Source organism: Durio zibethinus, chromosome 25, assembly GCF_047325235.1.
Source record: "Durio zibethinus cultivar Kanyao isolate XHJ-2024 chromosome 25, ASM4732523v1, whole genome shotgun sequence".
Classification (NCBI taxonomy): Eukaryota; Viridiplantae; Streptophyta; class Magnoliopsida; order Malvales; family Malvaceae; genus Durio; species Durio zibethinus.
Genome location: NC_143186.1, coordinates 13,757,401 through 13,783,487, shown reverse-complemented (window position 1 = coordinate 13,783,487; position 26,087 = coordinate 13,757,401). Strand labels below are relative to the sequence as shown.

The following is a 26,087-nucleotide window of genomic DNA, read 5'->3' as shown; positions in this document are numbered from 1 at the left end:
GGTAAACTACTGGACTTTATTATTTCGACTTTAGATTATTTTGGATTTAAATCATTTTAAATTTGATTTATTTTGAATTAGAATATTTTTGCTTTAGAATCAGGTTGATTTTACACTAGTTCCAATCTTTTTTAGATTTTATATAAAATATAACCATTTTAATATGCTTTTTAGGTTCAAGTTACATTAAAGTTCAGATCATTTTAAATTCAAGCAATTCTTTGGATTATTTTATGTTTAGACTATTTGGAATACAAGTTTTTTCCAAATTGAGTTTGTGATTTTTCCAGTGTGTTTGGTTTTGAGCAATTTTAGATCTGAGTTATTTAATATTCTGACCATTTCATTTTCGAGTTTTCCCGAGTTCAAAACTTTTACTTTTTCTATTAAATTGATGTTAGGTTCAAGTTTTATGGTATGGATTTTCAATCTGGATTTATTTTGCCAACCTCTACTAAATAGTGATATAATATTTATTAACACTTTAACATTCCTTAATTATTATCTGTCACAACCCATATTCCCTAATAATTTCTTTTGATACTCGTTGGTACCTTGCGATCTTTCGATAATCGAGTAGTTTTTCACATCAAGAACTGCTTGAGCACTCTGTGTAGTAAGGAATTCAAAACCAACATTCTTGTACTTTTTCTTATTAAATCTTAATGTGATCCTTCTCCTTGTTCTAATAAGTATGCGAACAAGTTAAGGACAAAAGTTTTAAATGATTCCTCAGCAAGAACATAAGGAAATGGCATCTTTTTATAAACTCTGTCATTGAAATGGATCATCTGATTTACAGCCTGAAAATCTCCATTGTTACGTATTTCCATCGAGTTATTGTAACTGAACTTTAAATGATTTACAACCTCATCTGAGTTTGTTACCTATTTCCACCAACCCTAGCTCAAAATCAAGATGTACAAATCCCACTTGAGTCTATCCACACACTCAATTACAATTGAGCAACCCAAGCTAAATTCAAACCCCAAAGTGTTTCACACACTTTGCACCAAGCAACAAGCTTAAATAATGTTCAAATGATCACTCAATGATCTAAATATACAAAACAAACTCACTACAATTTTTCTCTCAGGATAGGAAAAATAAACCTCAAGATTCTTGAGAGATTTCTTGATTTTCTTGAATGTAATGCTTTGATATTTTTGCTAGCTCAATTCCTTGTTGTTCTTTAGCCTTGTTGGAAGGATTTATAGGTGAAGGAGACTTTTTAGTAGTTGAGATTTGATTTGGGCATTGCAAATGGAAGTTCTTTTGCCAAAAACGAAGATAGAGTAGTTGGGAGCTTGAATTTCTCGAATACGGGCATTGGGCAGTCGGATGTCAAACTTGGGCAATTAGTTGGCTTAGTCTTGATAAGCTTATGGAATAGAAAATAACTTGGATAGTCGAATGTTGAATGCGGGTAATAGGCAACTCTATTCTTTGATAAGCCTTTTTTTGTTTTTTTTTTTTTCAGAAAATGGCTTGACAGTAAAATGCCATATATAAGCAATCGAATGCCTTAACATTTTTAGCTTATCATCTATATATAAAGCATTAACTTAAAAAATATTAATAAACTTAAAAAATATTAATAGTGATCGACCTAAATATCTCTATAAAATTTTAAATTAATAAATTTATCTTTAAATATATAATTTTTATCAATTATTTAAATTTAATTTAAATAAACTAAAATTCAAAATAGAATTTATGTGAAATTAAACTATATAAAATTTTAAAATTTTAATTCTAAAAGTATTAAAAGTGATTGGCTAAAATATTCTTAATAAATGTTTTTTAAATTTGAATTTAAATGAAAATTTTATTATTAAACTTTTTTTTATATTTAGATTAAAAAAGTATTAAAAGTGATAGACTAAAATACCCCTAATGAATTTTAATTTCAAAAATATTAAAAGTGATCGATTAAAATACCATTAGTAATTTTTTATAAATTTTAATTTAAATATTTTTTTTATTATTAGACTTCTTTTTTATAAGTAGAATGATTTTTATTTAGTTGTTGTAAAAACAATTATATATATAGTTTATATTGATAAATAAATTCATTAAAGATAATCATAATTAAGTCATTGAAGTATATTTTTTTTTCTATTTTTTGCCTTTCAATTTTTTGTTTTACTATATTAACTATATAGGGATGTTAATGATTTTATTATTTATATGTTTTATGAGTTGATCATTGATAACATAATTAAATCTTTTTAATTTCTTGAAATAATTTTTTAGTATATCATTCTTATACTTTAGTCTAATATTTATAATTAATTTCTCTTTGTAACTTTTATAATTGTTATTTCATAAATAAAATCTAATATAAAATCAAATACAAATTAATTGCATCCCTTTCACCAATAATTGGCACTATATGATTCATTGAACACTTTATTTGGACTTTCAATTTATAAAATTAGATGATTTAGAAGGTGGTGGAACTATCAATAGCTCATGATTAGATCCTATCAAATTGATATAAGAATTATTCACCATGATTAAAACAATAATTGATTTACTTTTCTCTCAACTTTTATTTTAATATGCATATACATGATTAATTTATATCTTAAGATTATTTAGTCTTTCTCAATTGTATTAAAATTTTTTTTTGTCACTTAGGTAGTAGAACGACACAATGTGAATTATTATAAATAAAAATTATCAAGTGAAGTAAAATTAATTATTTTTGGTGAATTCTTTTAAGGTATGACAAAATTCATTTGAATTGTCCTTTTAATGTGTTTATGTCAAAATTACATTTTTTTTCATAAAAATTTTGTTATTAATGCTAAAAATGAAATCATTTTTTATTATTAAAACATTTTTATTCAAATTTATCAACTCATAAGCAAATAAAAAAGATCCATAATTATGAAAAAATGAAGAAAGAAATTAATCACTTAAGATTGTTTTATTAACAAGCGAATGATCGTAATTTTGAAATAAAAAATATAAATTTAAATGAAATCATTATACTAATAAAATTATATAAAAAAAAGGAAATATAAAATTAAAAAATTTTACCTAATTTTTTTTAAATTGACAAATTTAAATTAACTTTTTAAAATTTTCTTTCAATTATTTAAGAATGATTATGTTTTTTTCAATGGTTGACTAACAGCACACTAAAGGACCAAAAATTATATTTTGAAACAAAAAAGAATAGAGATGTCAATTTTACCCATACCCAATGAAAAACTTGATTTTTTACTCTAATGAGGATAGAAATGGGTATTACATTATGTGTATGGGATGGGAGTGAATATAATTTTAAATTTTTATTAGGTACATGGATGGGGATGGGTAATATAGCATTTGTTTCATATTAGTACCCTACATATATGTTTATACATATTTAGCATAAAGATTTTTTATTAAATAATATAAATTATTATTTTAGATTAATTAAAATTAATATATTTTTATTGAAAAAATATATTAATATATATTTATAAAAACATTACCTATATATACAAGATAAAAATAGAAAAGCTAAAAAAAATTTTAGTTTTTAGTTTTTTTTTTAAAGGTATGAGCATGATGATTATACATACTTATTAAATACCCACAAAGATAGAGATATGGATATGGATAAATTTAAAATATCCATTGGTATAGATACCAAAATGTGTATAATATGAAAATTTGGAGATGAGGGTGGGTAATGCTTTACCCTGCCTATGCTCTGCTCATTGACATTCTTAAAAAGGACTAAAGTTTCTTTAAGAATGTTTTGAGAGGCTTTTTTGGATTTTACCTTTTTTTAGTCAAGTCCTTAATTTTGTTTTAAATATTTATATGACATGGTATATAGTTATTGGATAAATTAAAAGATAAGGTATGTATCAATTCATGGGTAAGTCAACTTATTCATAAATGAAATATTAAAATTAAGTTAATAGATTATTATCATAAAGAAAAAATGTTCGGACAAAAGTGAGTGAGCATTTTACCTACCATTTTTTTATTATAATTTTGCAATTGTCTTACAGCAAAAAATTATGGAGGGTTTTCCACTTATAAATGTGAATTTTATATTGGACCATTTGAATTGTAATTGGTTAATTTTTAATTGTAAAGCAAATATTGTGGGATGAATAGTATTTTATTTTTTCTTGAAAATAACAAATCAAGGAAAGATAGAAAAATAAAAGGAAATAAGGATGTTAACGAATTACGTGTAAGAATTCTATATAGCAGTAATTATAAATAAAGAAAACTTCTTTTGTGTGGTAAGCTATACTTAGAAATAATGCCATTGATGATGAAAAACTTAGATGGATAATTTCAACAATGGAAAGAAAAGATTTTATTTTATAAATAGAATGAGGCTACTTACAATATTCACATAGCTCAATAATTTTACTAATGATTTTTTTGTCTAGAAATGGTCATTATTGTCGTAATGTGCGAGTTTGTGAACTGAACTGTTGAACGTGAAAATTTTGAAAATCGAAAAAATAAAAGAGTCATTACAAGTTTTTTTTGTTAGATGTGATTGTTTATCTAAAAAAGTTTATTTTTTTAATAAAACAAAAAGAATTGATATTTATCAAAAAGATATTTTTTATATTTGAAAACAAAGATATGTTCAGAAATAGATTACGTGTGAGAAATGATTAGCACCTTCACAGCACCAATTTTAAAAAACGATATCAATTAATCATGCGTTATTTTTTGATATTGAGATAAAAATGGTTTTATTTTAAAATTTAATGATAATTTCCTTCACTCTTTGAGAAAAATCAATTTTATAAAAGACCTTATTTAGGAATATTATGGACATATTTAGGTTAAAGAATTATCCTAAAATTCTTTATCATTTAGGTGGAATTTAAATATAGCTTTTTCGCCTAAGATTTGCCACAATATTTTTTTTAAAATGAAAATAATATTATTTGTAAATGATAATTATAGGTGACTCTTTAACATTTAAGTAGAATATCAAGAATTATTTCTCTTGAAATGCTATTTTAGTTTTATTTGAAAATCCATATTTTGAATAACATTTTCTATAAAAAAAATATTTTTATGCAGAAAAAAAAAGGGGTGATGTTACAATTAACCAAGAAACAATAGTAACAATTTAAAAAATAGAAGCATGTGAAATGAATGCAAATAATAATATAAAAATAAATATATACAAATGAATGTCATGCAACATGATGATATATAATTTTAGGATTAGATTTTTAAATATAAAGATATCACATTGACTCCTCAATCTCTATATAGAGTTTAAGTATGACTATTTATATTTAATATCTCGTTTTTATTTTTATTCTTTTGTTTATTCTTATTATTTGTTAAGGAATCCTATAAAAAACTTAATAAAATAATTTTCTATATTCCCCATCCTTTAGGCAACAATTGGGAACATATTACTTTATATGTGGTTTTCATATGAATCCTTGAATTTTGAAATTTTTTTGATATTTGGATTGTATTTCGGGTTTGGGTAAATTTAAGATTTGGGTTTTGTTTTAGGATTTATGGTTTGGAGTTTGGGTTTAGATTTATGGCTTAGGGTTTTAATTTAAGGTTTAGGGTTTAGGATTTTGGTTCTAAGGTTTAAAGTTTTTTTTTAAAGAAAAATGAAAATTGTTGATAACTCAAATTCCTTCATTTATCTCCAATATCTATGCATACTTTCAAAACAAATTTAATTTTCATAATTCCTCCTTTCTCTTAAAATTTCTATTTTTAATGTCCTAAGAGACAAATAAATAATGCAAATGCAAACTAAAAAGTTGAAATAACCAATTTGATCTATCTTGTACATATTTAATCTTATCCTTTTATCAACTCGTTTCTAAAAAATTAAGAATGAAAGAAATTCTATTCTTTAATTTATTTTTGTGAAGAAAATTTTTTAATTTTCTAATATTTAAGTGGATTTCAAGAAAATTAATATTTCAAAATATGATTCGAATTCCCACCAATATTTAAACAAAGTTTACAAAACCAATTATATATATTTAAAGCAATATTTATTATTATTATTATTATTATTATTATTATTATTTACATAATTCTAAAGTGCATGAAAAATAAATTGCATCAAAGGTAAATTAAAGTATGAAAGATTAAATTGTATAAAATTTAAAAAGAACGTATAAATTCAACTAACAAAAAAATTAAAAATGCATGAAATTTAAATTGTAATTAAACATAAAATAAATGTGCATGAAAAAAATTTTAAGCCGAAAACATTTTGAGCCTCCAAAGCCGTAAAACAAAATAATAGCCATTTGCTTTTCAAAATAGATTTTCGTTTTGGGCATGAACTTCCAAAAACATTTCTTCGTTCTTGTTGAAAAACTTGTTATTACAGCAAAAGGAAACCCCTTTTTTATACTCAAAATCAGCACATGCAGCCCAGCCCAACCCATGACATGGACCGAAAGTTTAAATCCCTCTGTAACCCTTTTAAGGATCCGGTTTCATTAACAAAGTTTTCTCTCCACCGTTCAACGTTATCAGCCACAAATAAAGGATGAGATTTTAAACTTATATATGAACAACCCGCATGGATAGCAGACCAACTAGCATGGCACGAAGATAAAGCTTTAAGGTTCCAAGACAATTTATAGAGAAGAAAAGAAACAGCAGACATGAGAAGAATGAAGCTTTAAGCTTCCTTACATAGATCACGCGCAGAAAGAGGTTGGAAAGCATGAAAGGATGAAGCTTTAAGCTTCCACTCCTATGCCACACACCGAAAGAAGCCAGCAAACATAAGAAAAACAAGCCTTAAGCCTTCCATAGAAAAAATCATGCAATCGGTCTGAACTGAACCTAACCTAAGTCAGTTTCAAGGCGTTAAAAATCCTTTAGCCACCTCCCTTCACCTATTCTAAAAGGGCCACTGTTGGTTTAAAAATAAGTCTCCTTTTAGCATCAAGCCCAGAAAATACAAACGCCAACAATGTACTAACCCCCTCCCCCCTCGATAGTTAAAAGCAAAACCAGGTTTTAAAAAAAAACTAGTCCTTAAAGCTTCCATAACCTTTTCTTTCTATGCTCCCAAGTAGCACTCGGTTTTCAAAGAAAAAAGGAAGCTTCTTTTCATCATATATATGCCGGAAAACATAAACCAAAGGATGGACTTTAAACTCTCATAAGCAGTAAATCGATGCAGAACCGAAACCCTTTTCCCACAGACTTGTTTTTTCTTCTCTCCTTTTTCCATAAAAAATAGAGCATGGGCTTTCAAACAAGTTAAGGTACTTTCGGATAGACAAAAGAAGCTAGGTGTCTAAGCCAAACTATAACAGAATAAAGGAGGCTCTATGAACGTTCGAACAAGGTCGAAACCTTTTTTTTTCTGCAGAAGGCATTTTTTCTTTTTTTTTGGTCTCTGATTTCTAGTTTTCTAAACGAGAATGCCATTTTGTTTAATACAACAACCAGCAAATATATCAAAAACGGGGGGGAAGCCATAAAGCTCCTATACGCAGCAACCAACGTAAAAAAAAAAGAGGCACCATGCACAAGAAAAAAAAAAACAGAATGAAGGAAAAAAGCTAGCTGCAAGCTTTCATGAAAAAGGAAACAGTTATGCCGAAAGCTACGTCCTTCGTCTTTGTTTATGGCTCTTCTTAGAAAATGCTTTCGTTTCTGCTTATAGCTGACCTTGAATCCTCCCTTTCGTTTTTGGTTTTTGGTTTCCTAAGATCCTTCTTTCTTCTTTCCGTTTGTGGCTGCCCGAGAGCCCTTCTCTTTTTTTCGTTTTTTTTTTTTTTTTTTGCCTCCTGCCCCCAAAGCTCTCGGCCCTCTATCATTTATAGCAGCAAATCTTCATGAATCCCATGCCTTCCTCCCCAGGTCCTTTTTTGTTTTCTCCCCAACTCTACCACCATTTGCAGAGCACTTACTTTGTTTTTTTGCATCAGACCATCAGCTTGTTTCCAGTTGAATGTCCCCTGGTTCCTGCATGCATCTGCGTGAAAACCCGAATGGGTTCCATTTTCCTCCTCTCTTCGGGTTGTTTTGGGCTTATGTCATGCCTTTCAATTTTATTATCTATTTTGGGCCTTTTTTTTTTCTTCCTTCTCTTTCCTTCCCCTTTTTGGTTTTCCGCTTCCTTCTTTGGTTTCTTTTTTCGGCTTCCTCTTTTTGGGTTTAGGCCTTCATCATTCGGACCATATTTGGCCCTATAACAAGGGCCATTTCTTTTCCTTCTCCCTTCCATCAACATAATTTGTTTGGGCTTTCTAAATGAAACCTAGAGCGGGTCATAAATTAAACTTGCGATTGAGCTGTGTAAAACAAACTTTTAAATAAGTCATATTATGGACCATATAATCGACCACATATTAGGCTTTTAAATGGATAATTTAATGGGCTCAAAAATGACTTTGGCTCATGTTGGGCTTTTAGTTTCGTTAACTCCAAAATTAAATTAAATTAAGCCTTAAAATGAGTAATAAATTAAGCTTGTAATTAGATGTATAACAAACTTTTAAATAGCTCACATTATGAGTCACATAATCGATTACGTATTGGGTTTTTAAAAGGTAATGTAATGGACTCAAAAAAATGACTTGGCTTATGTTGGGTCATTAGTTTTATTGACTTCAAAATTGAATTAAATTAGGTCTTAGTTGATGTAAAAACAAGCTTAAATCTAATACGAAATTAAGGCACTCAAAATGGTCCGAATTGATATACCCTAAATCAAAATTACATCAAAATTTGTTATATTATTTTGAAAAAAATTAAATGTCTATAATTATCATGTAGAATATTTTGGGAGTAAAAAGAGTACTCTCCAAAAATAACTCGCCATTATAGAAACCCACTATAACTCACACAAATACTACTTTGAAGAAGGCTTGAAGAACACTTTGCATTTGTGTTTCTTCTTCTCTAATTGATGCAAAACAAATGAAATGGGAAGGGGTATTTATAGTAGTTACAAGGTTTAAAAAGTCCGAACATGCGAACCTAAGTAACGACATAAAAAAATATGTTAACATAAGCAATGACCTAACTAAGTTGAATTTATTGTATTTGATTTTATTATTTTATGTAATTGGTGTTGAATCTTCTAACATATCATTCTTTCGAAAATAGTAAGGAAGTGAGCACTGAACAGGTTGAAATGCTACTAATAATTTCTTATTTAAGCATTAATTTATTTTTTAATTAGATAAAGAAGTGTTTCAAATAAATTAATTGAATAAAATTCCTTTATCATTCATAATTTTTGTACGGTATTTCATTTTAATAAACGATTTTTAAAACTTAATTTTTGGATTCACAACTTGTTTAAAAAGTTTTAAATTCGTCCATTCCATTAACTTGTAAATTATTATTATTATTAAATTATATGTACAAATTCACATTATAATCACAACTAAATATTTCATTTTTTTTATTGACAAAATTAATGAAATAAACCAAATAGATAAACCAATAAGAAATAAATATAAATATAATTAGACAAATCTAACACAAATTCAAATCAAATTTACCAATTCATCAAGGACGTCATGATTAAAATGTGCAAATGATATAATGATAGTATTAAAATATTTCTAACATTGCATTTATGCATAAACAAACACATATAAGAGGGATTAATGAGATATATTACCGGTCAAATGATTATAGGAAATATCGAAATTTTGTAGAATTGTTAGGTTACTCGTAGTCCGAGGAATAGGCCCGGATAGTTCACATTTTTTAAGGTTTAATTCCTCTAAGTTCAGGAGATTACCAATCTGGAATTTGGCCTGCATAATAGCATGATTGACCACTCAATTATTTCAAAGTTATAACAAAAAATAAAGCCCAATCTCCTTTTTTATTTTTTTGTCAGGCACGGAAGAGTAAAAAAAAAAAAAAAAAAATTCATGCTAATGCAATTTACTACTCGTTCCATCTCTTTTTTTTTTTTTAAATACTTTTTTTTGTCAAATCACCTTATGTAACTTTTAACCTTCATTTTCTAAAAATATTATATTGAATTAAAATTTTTAAAAAATACTTTTTGAAAATTTTGAAATTTTAAATTTGTAAATCTTATTTTTAAAATTTTTTAATGTTATAATTTTATTAAAAATAATGTTTAAAGTTCAATTAATTTGAACAAAAAAACCAATAAGAGACAATGGTTGAGGGAGTACCAATAAGAGACAAAGAAAATAGGGTAATAACAAAATGAAAAACAGAAGATGATAGGAAATTAAATAAGAAGAAAAAGATATATATTATTGCTTAAGACTTTGTGAGAGAAAATGAAGATCATAAAGATTATTTATGAAGGCTTGACCCTTCGGGTTTGGATGGGCATTGGGTAGTTTGCATTATGTCTGCATTAAATTGGCATTTATAAAAATATTTTCATTAAAACATTATTTTATTTTTTCTTAAATTTTGATAGAAAAAGTAAATTTTAAAAAATATATATTTTTAAAGTAGCAAATTATAACCGGTTATACACCAGTAAATCTCTCTCACACACTCAAAAAAAAAAAAAAAAAAAAAAGAAATAAAAATCTCTCACGGACAGATTAATGCGCCTCTTCCTAGTTCCCATTCTTCTCCTCAATCCCATTATTGAAATGAAAAAAAGAAACCTTGATTATTTTGGTTTGGATTTTGTAACGCAAAGACAGGAGTGGAGACGAGGTGTAAACAATACAAAAATTGAACATATATAGATAGATACGAAGAAATGCGATACCTGTCAAGTTATTGCTAAAAAAATGGAGCAATTTTTGAAGTGTCAGGTTTCCAATAACAGGACGAACATGCCCTGTTAGCTTACATTTAGATAGGCTTCACACCTCCAAATTCAGAAGATTACCAATCTGTTGTGGAATTTCACCTGCAAAATGAAATTCCATACTTTTATAGTTATTGAATTTAATTTTTTTTAAAACTTTGTGTAAAATCAAAATATATATGAGATAGAGGAAGTAATAATTGTTTTCCTTTACCTCTGAAGTTGTTGGAACCTAGATAAAGTCGCTTAAGCATAGTCAAATTTCCGATTTCTTTGGGTACGTTCCCCTCTAATCTATTAATAGATAAAGATAAATCTTCCAACTCTTTCAGCTTGAATAAGCTCATTGGAATTCCTCCAGAACACTGATTGTAACTCAAATAAAGGTTTCGTAATTTTTTTAAGACTATCAAACATATCCAATGGCAGATGATCAGTGAGATTATTAGATGTTAAATCAATGCTTTGCAGGGAAGATATCTTGAGTTGTGGGATGGAGGGTATGGAACCAAAGAACCGGTTCTTAGCGAGTCTACTAATGAAGATATGTTGAAGACTGATTAACGTATGATGCCTGAAAGCTGATTATACTCTAAAAGTGACGCACTCAAACTAGAAAGATTTCCGATTGCTTCAGGGATTTGACCTTCTAGGTTATTCTTAGCCAGGAGCAGATTCTCTATCTTTGATAAAGAGCACAAAGAAGATGGGATAACACCTGTGAAGTTTAAAGATTTCCGATTGCTTCGGGGATTTGACCTTCTAGGTTATTCTTAGCCAGGAGCAGATTCTCTATCTTTGATAAAGAGCACAAAGAAGATGGGATAACACCTGTGAAGTTGTTACCATGCATAAATAAGTCTTGAAGTTGAGTGAAGGAACTGAACCATGTTGGGATTTCCCCATCGAAATTGTTGTCAGTCAACCTTACAGATTTCAATCGACGCAATTTAGCCAACTCGATGGGTAATGAGCCACAAAAACTATTGTTTCCAATGTTGAGGCTAGCAAGGAAAGAAATATTTCCGAGATGAGATGGTATGGTGCCAAAGAGATTTAAAGCAGTGAATCTGCGGAATCGGGATCCGCAATTCACACCAACCCAATCAAAAACAGATGACGAAGTAGACCAGTTGGCTTCCAGGAGGTTTTGAGGGTCAGTAATGACATGCTCTTTTAGTGCAAGAAGAGCCAACCGATCTGTAGACAAGATCACCATAAAGTTGGAGACAACACCACCACCATAAGAATAAGAATGAAATGAATGTTTCCCATCATGATAGGAGAGTTTTTCTATTCCTTCTTTAAATTGATTCATTTTTTTTTTTTTTTTGTCCTTTTAAATGGTGAGAAAGGCAAATTGTTCGTTATTTTCACATGACTGTTCTTTTTCCTCAGATAAAATATTAAATTAAATAGTTCAGTAATGACCATGGCTTTATTATTATTATTATTATTATTATTATTATTATTATTATTATTATTATTATTTCTGTAATGAAGGAAAAGGATTAAATTTCCACATATCATATTGTCAATACCGTCAAGAATAAGTATGTACCAAAGGATCCAATTAGTTTAACATGAAAAAAATTACTCTATAAGTTCATTACACGTATGTATAATTGTGTTTGAGAAATAAATTGTCGAAATTTCTTTTTGCAATAATTAATCATGGATAATAATAAATAATTTCTTTGTGTTTTCTCCATCAAGAGCTAGCAAATTAATTTTGAAAATTTTACTAGATCTTCTCATGAAAATCCTTAAAATTGATATTACAAGCAGCATAAATCACAAAGAATAAAGGGCTGTTAAGTTGAAAGAGAGAAATTAAGGTAGTAACATCAAAAAAAGATTTTAGTACTGTTGATGAGACGTTGAAGTGTTCTTTTCAAAGTTGATTAAAGTTACCTTTTATCACGTAGAGTTATACGGTGATCTATTATCGTATGACTGACTTATAACTGCGTTCCCATTTCTTCTAGAACACGATAAGAAAATGTATTTATTTTTTAATATTTAATATTTTATTAGATAAATTTTATAATAAAAAATTAATTGATATAAAAATAATAAAATAATTTTATTTTATGACTTTCGATTCATCTTAATAAAATTAATATTTTTTTAATTCGAGATATTTGAATTGATTATTTTAAAATTAAATTTAGAATAAAATAAGATCTTGAGTATTAGATATCGATTTTGATCTTTTTTTTTTTAAATTGAGCTCAGAATAAAATAAAATCTCGAATGTTTGGAATCGATCTTCATATATATATAAAAAAAAATATTTTATTATTTATTTAATAATTGGATTTTGGTTCACGCTCTTTCTCTCTTCATTTTTATTCTTTAAAGCATTTAATTTTGTGTTTTCAATTATGCTTTTGAATATTTAACCCATGATGTAGACTTTTTCTTCTGTCTCTTTTTTCGTCGTTATGAACTAGTGGGAGTTCTCTCTTTTAGTTTTTCTGTCGAAAAGAAGAATACTTCCTTCTGTACATCATAGAATTTTTCATTCCATGTAAGACACGACAAAGATTAAACATCATGGAAATTAACAACAAATAAATAGAAGGAAAAAAAAAAAAAGGGGCAAAATTGGGCAAGGCAGTTTATAAAAAGCATCAATCGTGCTGTCTAGTTCACATTTTACAAAGCCTTTTCTTTTGTGGAGGATGCAACTTTAATTGTTCATTCATCAAAGAACCGGAATCGTCATTAGAAATCATATATATATATGATAGAATTAGATTCGCATTTAACTGTAGAATTATTTTTTATTTTTTAAAATTATATTTTAAATATGATAAAAGTAACATTTTTATATTAAAGATTAACAGATGACAATATATAGATAAATATAAATATATTTATTTTTAATATAAATTATAATTTAATTATATATAAATATAAATTTTTATTAAATTAAATTATTAAATAATACTTTTATTAATATATTATATGTAAATAAAAAAAATAAATAAAATTTGCCAATGGGGAAAGGTATCACTTGCAGATTTAGAAGTATACCTAACCAAAGGGGAAAGGTATCACTTAACTTGTTATTTGCCAAATTTAAAATTCTCAAAGAAGTAAAATTAACCAAGGATCGTGGCAATAACCCTTCTAATTGGTTGTCGTTAAGAGCAAGAATTGCCAAACTATTATCCTCAACAAAATAATCAGGAATTTTTCCTTGAAATTTCTTCATTTGTAAGTTTATGGTTGAGAAAAATGGCTAAAATTTCCAAGACACAACGGAATACTTCCTCCCAAGTAATTTCTAGACAAATCAAGAATTTTAAGTGAAGTCATGTTACAAATTGGAAGGAGGGATTTCTCCTGTCAATTGACTTTTGGACATGAAGAATTCTCGCAATATAGGTGGTGGAGCTAGAAGAGGATCTTGGGATGACACCTAGTATATTTAAGGTTTAAAATCTAATATCTGTAATTTTTTTCTCTATTTAAGGTTAGGGTCTTTTTTGTAAAAAAAGAAAATATGAAAAGTTTTCTAACTAATATATCATATATATATACATATCTAAATTCATGAATTTTATTTTTTTTGGTCCTAGTAAATTTGACAAGGAAAATTACAAACTAAATTTATCCAAATTTGCAATTAGTCATCCAAGTTAGGAGCTCAAAAGGATAGAGAATCAAAATGACATTTATGAGAAACTCTGTTCTTAATTTCTAGTAGAGTAGGACATGGCAGATTCCTCTCAAAGGAAATTGTTATTGTTAGAAATAATGATTCAAACTCATAAGAGATTAGTTTAGGATTGATTAAATATTGCTTGATAGATAAAAAGACTTGCATGAGAAAAATTCTAAAATGAAAAGAATTCTTAATAGATAAGTTAATATGTTTATAAGTAGGTAAAGTCTCTTTAGGGTTAGGTATGAGAAAAAGATGTAAAAGAGTTGTAGGGTTTTATGATATGGACACTTCATAAGATTATTGGAGATTTATGTCTTATGGTTTGAATATTTGTGAGTGGATTAGAAGAGACTGAGAGAGTCCACATAAGTATGGTGCACGGGTGTACATGAATATGTATTTGTTTAGGTTGAGAATATTCTATAAGACTAGAAGAGATTGAGAGTATCTATGGATATTAATTGTGAGTGCTTGATATGGATTGTATGTTTGTAATTCTCATCAACTGATGGATTTTTTTCTCATCCTTGAATGTAGGTCGATTGGACTAAACCACGTTAAATTGTTATCACTTGCGAGATTGATTGATTATTTGATTTCGCTTCTATTGGTATGATTGGATTGAGACTATTTGGCCTAACAAGTGGTATCAGAGCATGATGACCTTAACAAGTGGTATTAGAGCATGATTTGAGTCATGGGAAAAGACAAATTCATAAGAGCTTGACTTAAGGAAGAAGTTCAAGTTCATGAATATTGATTTATGTGAAGCATGAAGACACAAGAGAAGATGATTGGGAGACTTTCATTGCAGGTGGAGTCAAACATATCTAGCTTGGATAGATGATTGATGAAATTTGAGTCAAGGAGGAAATTGTTGGAAAAAATGACTCAAATACCATAGAAGATTTATTTTGGATTGACTAGATATTAATTTATAGACAAGAAGACTTGAAAGAAGAATTCTAAGAGAAAATAGATTCTAAATAGGTAAGTTAGTATGTTTATAAATAGTTGAAGATGTAGGAGAGTTGTAAAGTTTTATGGGATAGATACTTTATAAGACTACTGGAGATTTACATCTTATAGATGTGTATGTTTGAATGTTTGTGAGTGGACTAGAGGAGACTGAGAGGGTCTACACAAGTATGGTGCATGGATGCATATGGGTATGTGTTTGTTTGGGTTGAAAATACTCTATAAGACTAAAAGAGATTGAGAGTATTTATAGATATTAATTGTGAGTGCTTGATATGGATTATATGTTTGTAATTCTCTACAACTAGTAGATTTTTTACTCATCCATTGATGTAAATCAATTGGGCTAGACTATGTTAAATTATTGTCTCTTATGTGGTTGATTGCTTATTGGATTTTGCTTCCACTGGTGTGATTGGATTGAGACTATTTGGCCTAACAAGTGATATTAGAGCTGTCGTGATCTCTAACAAGTAGTATCAAACTGTGGTGATTCCTAACAGTTACCTCAAAGCTTTAAACAATGGCTAATTTTGAATTCTAAATAGTTTCTACAAGATAGAAAATTTAGGAAACAAACCCATAAGCTCAAAAGGATTAAATAGAAACGTCAGCTACATGACGAGTCTCTTCATGAGAGCCGCCTATTCAATTCGTTTAAAAACTTGATTTTGATCTTCTGTAGTTTATCGACAAATTCTTTCATGCCAATCCTCTCCTCTGGTAATTCTTCTGAACATTCAATCACTAATTGCAAGATGGATAATTCACAATCCCTTGTCGCAACGTCTCCATTTTCTCCATTGCTTAGCAAATTGGTATCTACAACTTCCATTGATGCATATGGTAATGACTCATTCACCCATTTTCTTTTGCTCATTTCTCCGATAAATATTTCATCCATCCGTTTCTTTCTTGTAAAGGTTTCTATTAGAAGAATGCCAAAACTATACACATCACCTTTTATAAAAACAATTCTTTTTGATCCATATTCTACATGTAAAGTCATTAAAATTAATCATTATCGAAGTGTACAATTACATTAGTCATCATAATGGGATTGAAATGTTTAAAACTAATTTAGGCATTGCCTGGTGCTATATACCCAATTGTTGCTAGTGTCATGGTTTTTATTGTTGAGTCCTCATCAACTAATAATTTTGCAATGCCAAAATCACCCAAATGTGCAACCATATCTTCATCTAGCAGAACATTGCTTGGCTTTAAATCACAGTGGACCAAAGGTACTATCTGACCGTGATGGAGGTATTCTAATGCAGATGCCACATCAATCATTATGTTGAACCTATCTAAGATATCCAGAAAATAGTTGTGAGAACACAACCATTTCTCGAGGTTTCCATTAGGCATGAACTCAAGTACCAAGGTTTTAAAATCAACATTACAACAACAACTAATGTTTTTGACTGATTTTGATGGCGAATGTTGCGCAAGACCTCGCTCTCAATGTCAAAACTTTTAAATGCACCTTCTAACTCCAAAGTGAAGACCTTTACTGCAATGTACAGTCCATGTGAAAGACTACCTTCGTATACTGAGCCAAAACTTCCCACACCAAGTAATTTGCTTTCACAAAATCCATCTGTAGCATGATGAAGCTCTTGGTATGAAATTCTTCTCCATTCTACTAAGGCTTCCAAATTTTGATTAGTTGGCAGCTCTGTATTCTTTTCTCGACTTCGCAAAAAGATGACAATCGGGGCTAGCACTAGCGACGTTGAGCCAATTGGCAATGCAATATATTTTATAAGCTTAATAGCTTTTTTAGAACGTCTAGGAGAATTAGTTTTGCATGGTGGGAGTTGCAATTGAGGTGCACCACATAGCCCTTCATTCCCCATAAACGATAGAATGGAGAAGTTGGCAAAGGGTCCTTCAATTAGAATTTCTCATTGCAATTTATTGAAAAAGACATTAAAATATTTGAGATACAATAGTTTCTCCAAGGACTTAATAGTTCCAGAGATATTATTCTTCGACAGATCCAAGATCTGCAGTCCTATCAATCCACCAAAAGACTGAGGAATAGACCCTTGCAACCTATCACCGGCTAATGAGAGAGAAATTAGGTCCTTGAGATCACCAATGGTTCTCGGGCTTTCACCTGATAATTGATTTCATGAAAAATCAATACTGTTAACAACCTTCCACCTTCCAATATTAGTTGGGAGAGCTCCGGTGAGAAAATTGGAAGGCAAGTTTAGTTGTAACAAAACCTACAAGCCTTGTCAATGTTGAGGGTATTGAGTTAACAAATATATTGAAGCCCAAAAATAGATGTTTAAGAGAAACGAGATCACCCAAGCATACTGGTAATGGCCCAGCAAATTTGTTACTTGTGAGATACAAGAAACTCAAACTGTTCAAATCGCATAGCTCTCATGTGATGGTGTAGACATCGGATTTTGTCCAAGTCAACTATTTTCAATTATTGATAATAATAATAATAATAATTTTTTTTAATAAAAATAATATTGGTTTAATTAAAACTAAAGATTAATTATATAAAAAAAAACAAAAAAAGAGAAACAGAAAATGGCAGAAAGCAGGGCGGCTGATGCCTGGCACCAGCCACCCTACAGCCACCACTAGCCGTCCACGCTCCTACAGCCTACAGTCCACCTACAGCTTACCCCTACAGCCACCCTACAGCCACCCTACAGCCACCACTTGTTCCCTTTTTAAACTCCTTAAAAACCCCTAACTTCTTCCCCTTGATTGCTCTCTCGGACATCCCCTCACCAGAACACCAGAAATACGCACCCCTACCAAAAATCTTTCAGACAAACAAAAAAAACACCCCAAACAACCCCCCAAATGCCTAAACAGAAAAATAAACAGATCTACGAAAATCAACAAAAAAAACACAAAAAACAAAAACCATAGTCCTCGTTGAATCGACGAGGAACCCAGCGCCAATGAGATACCTGCAACAAAAAAAGAAAGGTCATTAGTTTGAGTTTTTTTTTTTTTTTAAAAGAGAAGAACAGAAAACTTTGAACCCCGATCTACATTGATTAGGGCTATTTCTGGCGAAGAGGAGACTGGATTTGGAAAGATCGTGTTGAAAGGAGCTTTAGGAGGATTTCATAATTTTTGACCATCGGTGGTAGCCGGTGCGGCAGTCCGAGGACCAGACGGCGAGGGCCTTGGACCTCTTCCCTAGAGCTCTCTCTTTTTTTTTTCTCTGAAATAGAAAAGAATGAACTGAAAAAAAAGCTAATTTTTATAAAAAAACCATAAAAACAAAACAATGTCGTTTTAAGCATAAGACCAAAAAGACGCTGTTTCAAGCATAAGAGGATTCGCACGTGGACCGAACCCTACTCGAGATCCGTGCAAACCGACCTGCCAACCCATCTCAGCCACCCTCCAGCCAGTTCGAACGAACCGTTAATAAACCGGTCGAACCGGTCTGAACTGCTTGGCCACTCGAACCACTCATCAGTCGGCTCAACTGAATCGCACGCTGAATCAATCCCTTTTCGGTCCAACCAAACCACCGTTGACAGTTAGGTTCAGGTAAAATTTTTTTTTTGAAATTTTTTTATGTATTATTATTTTTGTTATTTTAAGTATATTTTTATATTTATGCATGATAAGTTCTTAAATTTGTTAGGATAAATTTTTAATTGCTTTAATAACAATAAAAATGAAAACAAGTAAGATAATAATTAAAAACATATATTAAGAATGCTAGAAAAAAAAGGATAATAATAATAATAAGAATAATTATTATTATTTTTCCTGCCTAGATGTTGGAGGGAATAAAAAATATTTTCCTAAAGAAATAATTTCGCCTAGATGTTAGGAAATTATTTTTCATAAAAAAATATAAGAAATTTTTAATTAATTTTCAAAAATCATTAAAATCAAACTGGCTTCGAAAATTCACCCAGATGTTAGGGATTTTTAGAGATGTTCGTATTTTCTTAAAAACAAAACCTTAAATAGTAATTCTTAATTTTCAAAATCCTAAGTTTCTAAAACCCCTAAAATCCAAAATCCCCTAAAATTCAAAATCCTAAAATCCAAAGTACCTTAAAACCAAACCCTAAAACCCTCAAAACTTAAATCCAAACCCTTAAAATCTGAATCTTCAAAATCTTGAAACCCTAATCTTTAAAACCTCTACTCAAGCCCTTACTCAAAACATCATGAAAATCTCATTTGAAGTAATTTGTTCCTAAATGCCACCTAGATGATGGGGTATTTAGGAAATTTTACCTCGTTAAGTCTTTTCACACAATTTCTTAATTCGCATTAATAATTAGATTAATAAATAAAAAGTATAATAGTAAATTGGGATTTTAAATATAAACAATCGCACCTAAGCTCTGCCTAGATGTTGGAGAGTCGGGGTGATCTCATTATACTGAAGAATCCAACTTTTAAATTGCATTTAATTTTACATGACATTCATTAGCATACATACGTTAGCGTGTTATTATCGATAATTGTCAGCATTATTCTCTCTTTAATTTTTATTTACTATTTGATGATAAATTATTTTATAATAAAAAAAGAATAATACTTTTAAAACAAAAATTGTGCTATTATAAAATAAAATAAAAATAACATTTCGAAGGAAATAATTCTTGGTACTCTGCCTAGATGTTGGAGAGTCACTAACATTTATCTTCTATAAAGATTATTATTTCATTTTAAAGATTATCGTATTAAATCTTAAGCGAAAAGAGTTATTTTAAATTTTGCCTAGATATTGGAGAATTTTAAAATAATTCTTTAACTTCAAGATTTTCTCGATATTCCTAAATAAAGAGCTTTAACAAAATTTTATTTTTTCAAATGAAGGAAATTACTATTAAATTTCAAGTCAAAACTATTTTTATCCAACACAAAAAATAGCACATAATTAAATGGTACCAATTTATGGGCGTTGTGGGGGTGTTAATCCTTCCCCACACGTAACCGACTCTTGAGCCTAACATGATTTTTCGTAGATCGAAATTTATTTTTTTGATAAACTTTAAACTCGTTTTTATAGATTTATTAAAAAGATAAACTTTTGGCTGGCCAATCACACCTTAACAAAGATTGGTGGCGACTCCCTGATTTACTTCGATTTTAAAACTCTTTTACGTCTGGAGGTCCCAAAATCATTACGACGGCTTGGCGACTTAGCTGGGGACTTGTTTGAAAGTCAGGCCAAAATTTTAATTATGCGCTATTGATAATGGTTGGATTTAATTGATTTTATTTGTTATTTAATTTAATTTCTTTTATTTTATTTTTTGAAAACATTCATGTTAATAAATAAAATAAATTATGTGTTAGTTATTACTTTATTTTGATTTTGTTTTTGGTTATGATTTATTCATGTTATTTTGATTAATACACTACTTTGCACACGTTTTTCATATTCACTCGCATGCATGAGCTCTATACCCGGGCTCTATCATTTTTAAGAGGAAGTGAAGTAGCTACGCTCTCGTGAGGTGATAACCTTCGCATTTGCTAGCAAAACACTTTCACTCAGATTGAAACCTTTTCGTTAATAACCCATAATGGGCGAGGATCGGGGAACCTTACTAGTCTATAATAGGCGATGATGTGAGGAATAGTCTGGGAACCTTTAGACATATAAATCCTAACCTAGCATATTATGAGCCATAGGAAGCCTGCCTAGGATAGAGCCATGCTACCTTTTTAGAAAAATACCAAAAATTAGGACATTATACGTTATATTATTTTGTCATATGGTTATTATATTATTTCTCTTACTTGTTTATTTTGAATTCTTGAGTCATTTTATTTTATTTTATTATATTCTTTGATTGTGTGCATTATATTTGAATATGTGGTATTTGTTTTAGGTCAATCATTGAAAAAAAAAGAAAAAAAAGGGCAAAAGAACATTTCCAAAGATTAAGGATTTTTCTTAAATTCTTTGTTTATTGGCCGAATAAAGAATAATTTTCAAGCCTTATTTATTTCTTGTTTCCTTCTCAAAATAAAAAATTTCGTATTTTATTTTGTCTTTTGCATTTCATACTTCATACATGTATCTCATCCCATGCGTATTATCATAGGATAATACGTGCATTCCATCCCATCCATATCAATAGGTAGCACACGCATTTTACTTCATGCACATGCATCCCATGCACTTCTTGATAAGTAGTGCATGCATTCTATCTCGTTATGTATCTTAAGGCAGTGTTTACCTTATTAAGCTAGCACAACACATGCATTGCATTTCATACATACATATCTCATACATACATATCTCATACATACAATAGGTCCGTGCATTTTATACAAGTATGTTGCATTAGTCATAAGAATACATCTCACCATTCATGTAAATATGTTATTGCATTTCATGCATATAGATTCATGAATAATAAGGTCGTATGAAACATACATTGCATTTCATATCCTACTATCCCTGCACTATAACACTATATTCCTTGCATACACATTCATGATTGATGAAAATTTTTATTTGGGTCCTTGTACATATAAAAATCCATTGTCATAGGCATATATGCATTTCATGACATTCTTTAGCCATCATATTCATGTGTTCATAAACATACTTTGTGTGTCATTGTTTTTGTGATATTTATTCAATAAAGGTAGTAATCTAAAATTTTTGGTCTAAATCTCAGAATAAAATGTTTGTCTTGGTAGAAATTAGAATGGCAAAAATGAAAGATCGATTGAAGCAAGGATTAGTGCTTTGGAGTTGAATTAAGAGGAATTATGACTCAAGCTTTGAGAGATGAAACAACAGATGGCTCAATTGATAGAAATGGTTAAAGGTAGTGGTGGAGTTAAGTTTGTTCCTCCTCAAGGATCGTTATCATTTTCGATTCCATCAAGTCAAGATCAATCGGCTCCTGTTAGTCTTAACACTTTACCAGAACAAACTAAGGCATTGGGTGATTTGAACAGTGATCGAAGTTTAGGCGAACACAAGAGAGGAATGGGTGAACTAGTCACGCAAATGATTGAATTTAAAAGTATGATTTCCAATAAGGAGTCACTTGGCTTCAAACAACCATTACCAACTATCCCGAGTCGTAACCCATACCTAAATCCTTCTCATGACTATTTCTAACCTTCTTTTCAAGCACCTAGAATTAAGCCCCCAAGTGTCATGCAACCTTAAAAAATTTCACACTTGAATTCACGTCCCTCACCTCACATTTCACAATCGCTTGTTCAACATGCTATCCAATCACCACTTTATCAGCCCAATCTTTAACCCAGAGTTTCTCAATTCACCTCGAGATCAACTATAACAACATTTTTTTAGCAAAGCAAACCAATCATAAGACAGGAAAACTCTGGTAACACCAAAGGAAAAACCCCTATTGATCTAATACCCATGTTCTACATGAAGTTATACCCATTGCTCTTAGAGAATTACCTTATCACCCCTATCATTGCTGAACCTCACAAACCACCTTTCCCTAAATGGTATAACCCTAATGTCCAATGTGAATACCATTTTGGTGTTGTGGGCCATTCTCTGGAAGACTGCACAGCTTTGAAACATAAGGTGCATGGATTGATGAAAATCGAATATTTGAGTTTTGATCCCAAGATGAAGCCAGTTATTCACGAGAACCCTTCTTTGATCAATGCCAAAATGGTAGGCAGTGCTGTAGGCAACAGTAAGGTTGGTTAGGATGATGAATAAAAAGCTTTTTAAGTAAAGAGTTATCCTCTCTTGTAATCATAGTCAACTATTTTTTAGGTGAGACAAAAGGAAGTGGGAGCAGGTCTAGCATTTTTTGGCCCCAACCCTATGATGGTTTATGATATGTAAACTTGATACTTTTAGAATGAATGAAAACTTTTTTTAACCTAGATTTTCTATGAATTGATACTTTTGTTCACTTTTAATAATTGGAGCTAGTGAAAAAGAGTGACGGTTGTGAATATACTTTCATTGAACTTTTTAAGAGAAAAGAATATCTTTAGATAACCTAGCCAGAATATATGATGGAACTCGAGTTTCTCTTTTCTTAATATAATAAAATTTGGCTTGCACATCATGCATCATCTGTTTGAATTCATTGTTTCTCATGCTAGTTAAAGAAAAAAGATGATGATTGTGAATATGCTTTTGTTAAACCTTCAAAGCCAAAAGATTTTTGATAATAAAATTCATGTTGTGCTTTTTTGACTTCTGATAATTAATAAAAGGTTCAAGGATAGCTATCTTAGGAAACGAGATCAATTCAATCTACACACTTATAGCACTCAAGTCTATACCAAAGTCATGAAAAATAAAGATGCAGATCAAATGGATAGAGTAAAAAAGGCCCAAAAAGAGATCATCGAAACAGTTACAAGAATACAATAGAATGTGAACAGATAGTTGGTAGAATTAAAACAGATGTTAACAGAATTGACAAAAGGAAAAAAAGTTGTTGAAACACACAGGGCAATAGAGGAAATAGTTGTTGAGACACCATTGTATCCATCTAGGTTCACATATGTTCAAGATCTCCATATGTCACAAGCACATCCAATAACTCATCAACCATATATTGGCCCTTTTGTTGAGTTGCCATCAGTTAAAACAAATGTCAATCTCGAGCACACTCTTAATGACTCCACGGTTGTGCCTAATATAGATGATCTTAAAGAATAAAAAAAAAATTAAAAAGTGTGCTAGATCCATCAAAAGATATGATGATCAAAGATAAATTTGATTTATTAGAAAGAAGATTGAAAGTAATTAAAAGCCATGACCAGTATAGGAATGTTGATGCCAATGAGCTTAGTCTAGTGCCTGATCTAGTTATTCCATCAAAATTCAAAGCCTTAAATTTTGAAAAATATGATGGAACAAAATGCCCTTTAATGCACATCACCATGTATTGTCAAAAAATAATATATTACACTTATGATGATAAGTTGTTGATCCATTGCTTTCAAGATAGTCTCATTGGGCCTGTAGCAAGATGGTATGCTCAGCTAGACCGAAATAAAATTTGCTCTTAGAATGATTTGGCTAGGGCCTTCCTAGCACAATACAAGCATGTTGAAGATATGGTGCCAGATAGGTTGTTCTTACAAAACATGAAAAAAAGGTCAACTGAAACTTTCAAAGAATATGCACATAGATGAAAAGACATAGTAGCCCAAGTACAACTACCCTTGTCTAATAAAAAAATTACTGTTCTGTTTATCAATTCCTTGAACACTCCCTACTATGAAAGAATGATTGGGAATGTATCCAAAAACTTTTCGAACATGGTGATTTTTGATGAAATTATAAAAAATGCAATCAAGAGTGGCAAGATTAAGTTAAAAGATGCGATAGATGTTGAAAAGAAAAGTACATCAAAACAGAATAAAGAAGAGGTGCAAGCAACCACAATTGATAGGCATCTACTTAATAGCTTTATCCCATACAATCCTTATTCTACTTATCAACCCTATCACCCTGCCATAAGCCATATCTCTCAAAACCCATATCTTTGCTAACCAAGCTAGTATTTGAGCTTTTTAGCAAATTCTCATCCTCAAATGGTCATTCATGATCTTGTTCCTACATTTGAATCCACCACCCAACCAATAAAGAATCGAAAGAGACCAAGGAATGATCAAGAGAAATTACCCATCCCTATTTCTTACTTTTTGCCTTTGCTAATAGAAGGTCGATATCTCACTCTTGTGCTTCTAAAAACAACACCAAATCTATCAGCAATGAGTTATGATCCCAATGGCAAATGTGATTATCATATGGGAGTAATTGGCCACTCAACTGAAAAATAAAGACAGTTGAAAGAAAAGGTTGAAGATCTTATCAAGAATAGTATTCTAACTCTGGAGGTAATAGAACAATGGAAGTTGTTGACTCCATCCAATCGTCAAATGTGAGAAGTTAAGATGAAGAGAGAGTTGTCAAGTTTTGAAAATTAGGATAGGATGATTTCTTTTTGATTTTTTACTATGAATGTATGACATGTGCATTGTGTCTCTAGGAGTTATCTAACTTATTTTGGAAGAATTGAATACTTTGGATCTTTTTCATGAAATTTTCTCTTTATGCATTTTTTGAATAAAAGTCCCATATAAGTAACTTTCAAGATTTCAAAAAAAAAAAAAATCAAAAAAAGAAAAAAGAGAAAAAAAAGTTTAATTTTGTAATAAAGATGAAAGGATTCTTAAAGGAAATGGTGATTACTATTAGAAAAAAGCTCATCAAATACTTCCACACCTTTTCAAATACTTTCATGACCCTAATCACTCAAATGATTGGACTCATCAACCGTAACCTTTCAGGGAATGTGAGTTTAAGTTCAGACCTTAAAGGGCCGATAATCTTTTCCTAAGCAAAGAACAAAAGAGATTAATTTTGAAAGTTTGTTTTGAATTTCAAAAATCAAATACTCTTTCAAATTTTTAATTGATAATTCAATGTGTGTCAAAATTTTGTTATGACCATAGATACAAAAATGCTTGAGCCTTTTTCTTAAATAACTTTTGTTCCATGTTTTAAGGCACATTAAGAAAAAGAAAAAAAAATCCCTTTCTGCTTAAGATAATTTATTTCATACCTTTATACATTTTCTCTTCCTTTCACTAAGAAAATGCCAGAAAAATTTTGGAGCCCAAAGAGCCTTTTTGGACTATGTGATCATCATTAGAACCTAGAGTAAA

General features: G+C 29.9%; 1 pseudogene; it reads right to left on the bottom strand.

Moving 5' to 3' along the window:
• Positions 1–15,911: 15,911 nt before the first annotated feature.
• Positions 15,912–17,821, bottom strand: LOC111275914 (putative LRR receptor-like serine/threonine-protein kinase At3g47570; annotated as a pseudogene).
• Positions 17,822–26,087: the final 8,266 nt, after the last annotated feature.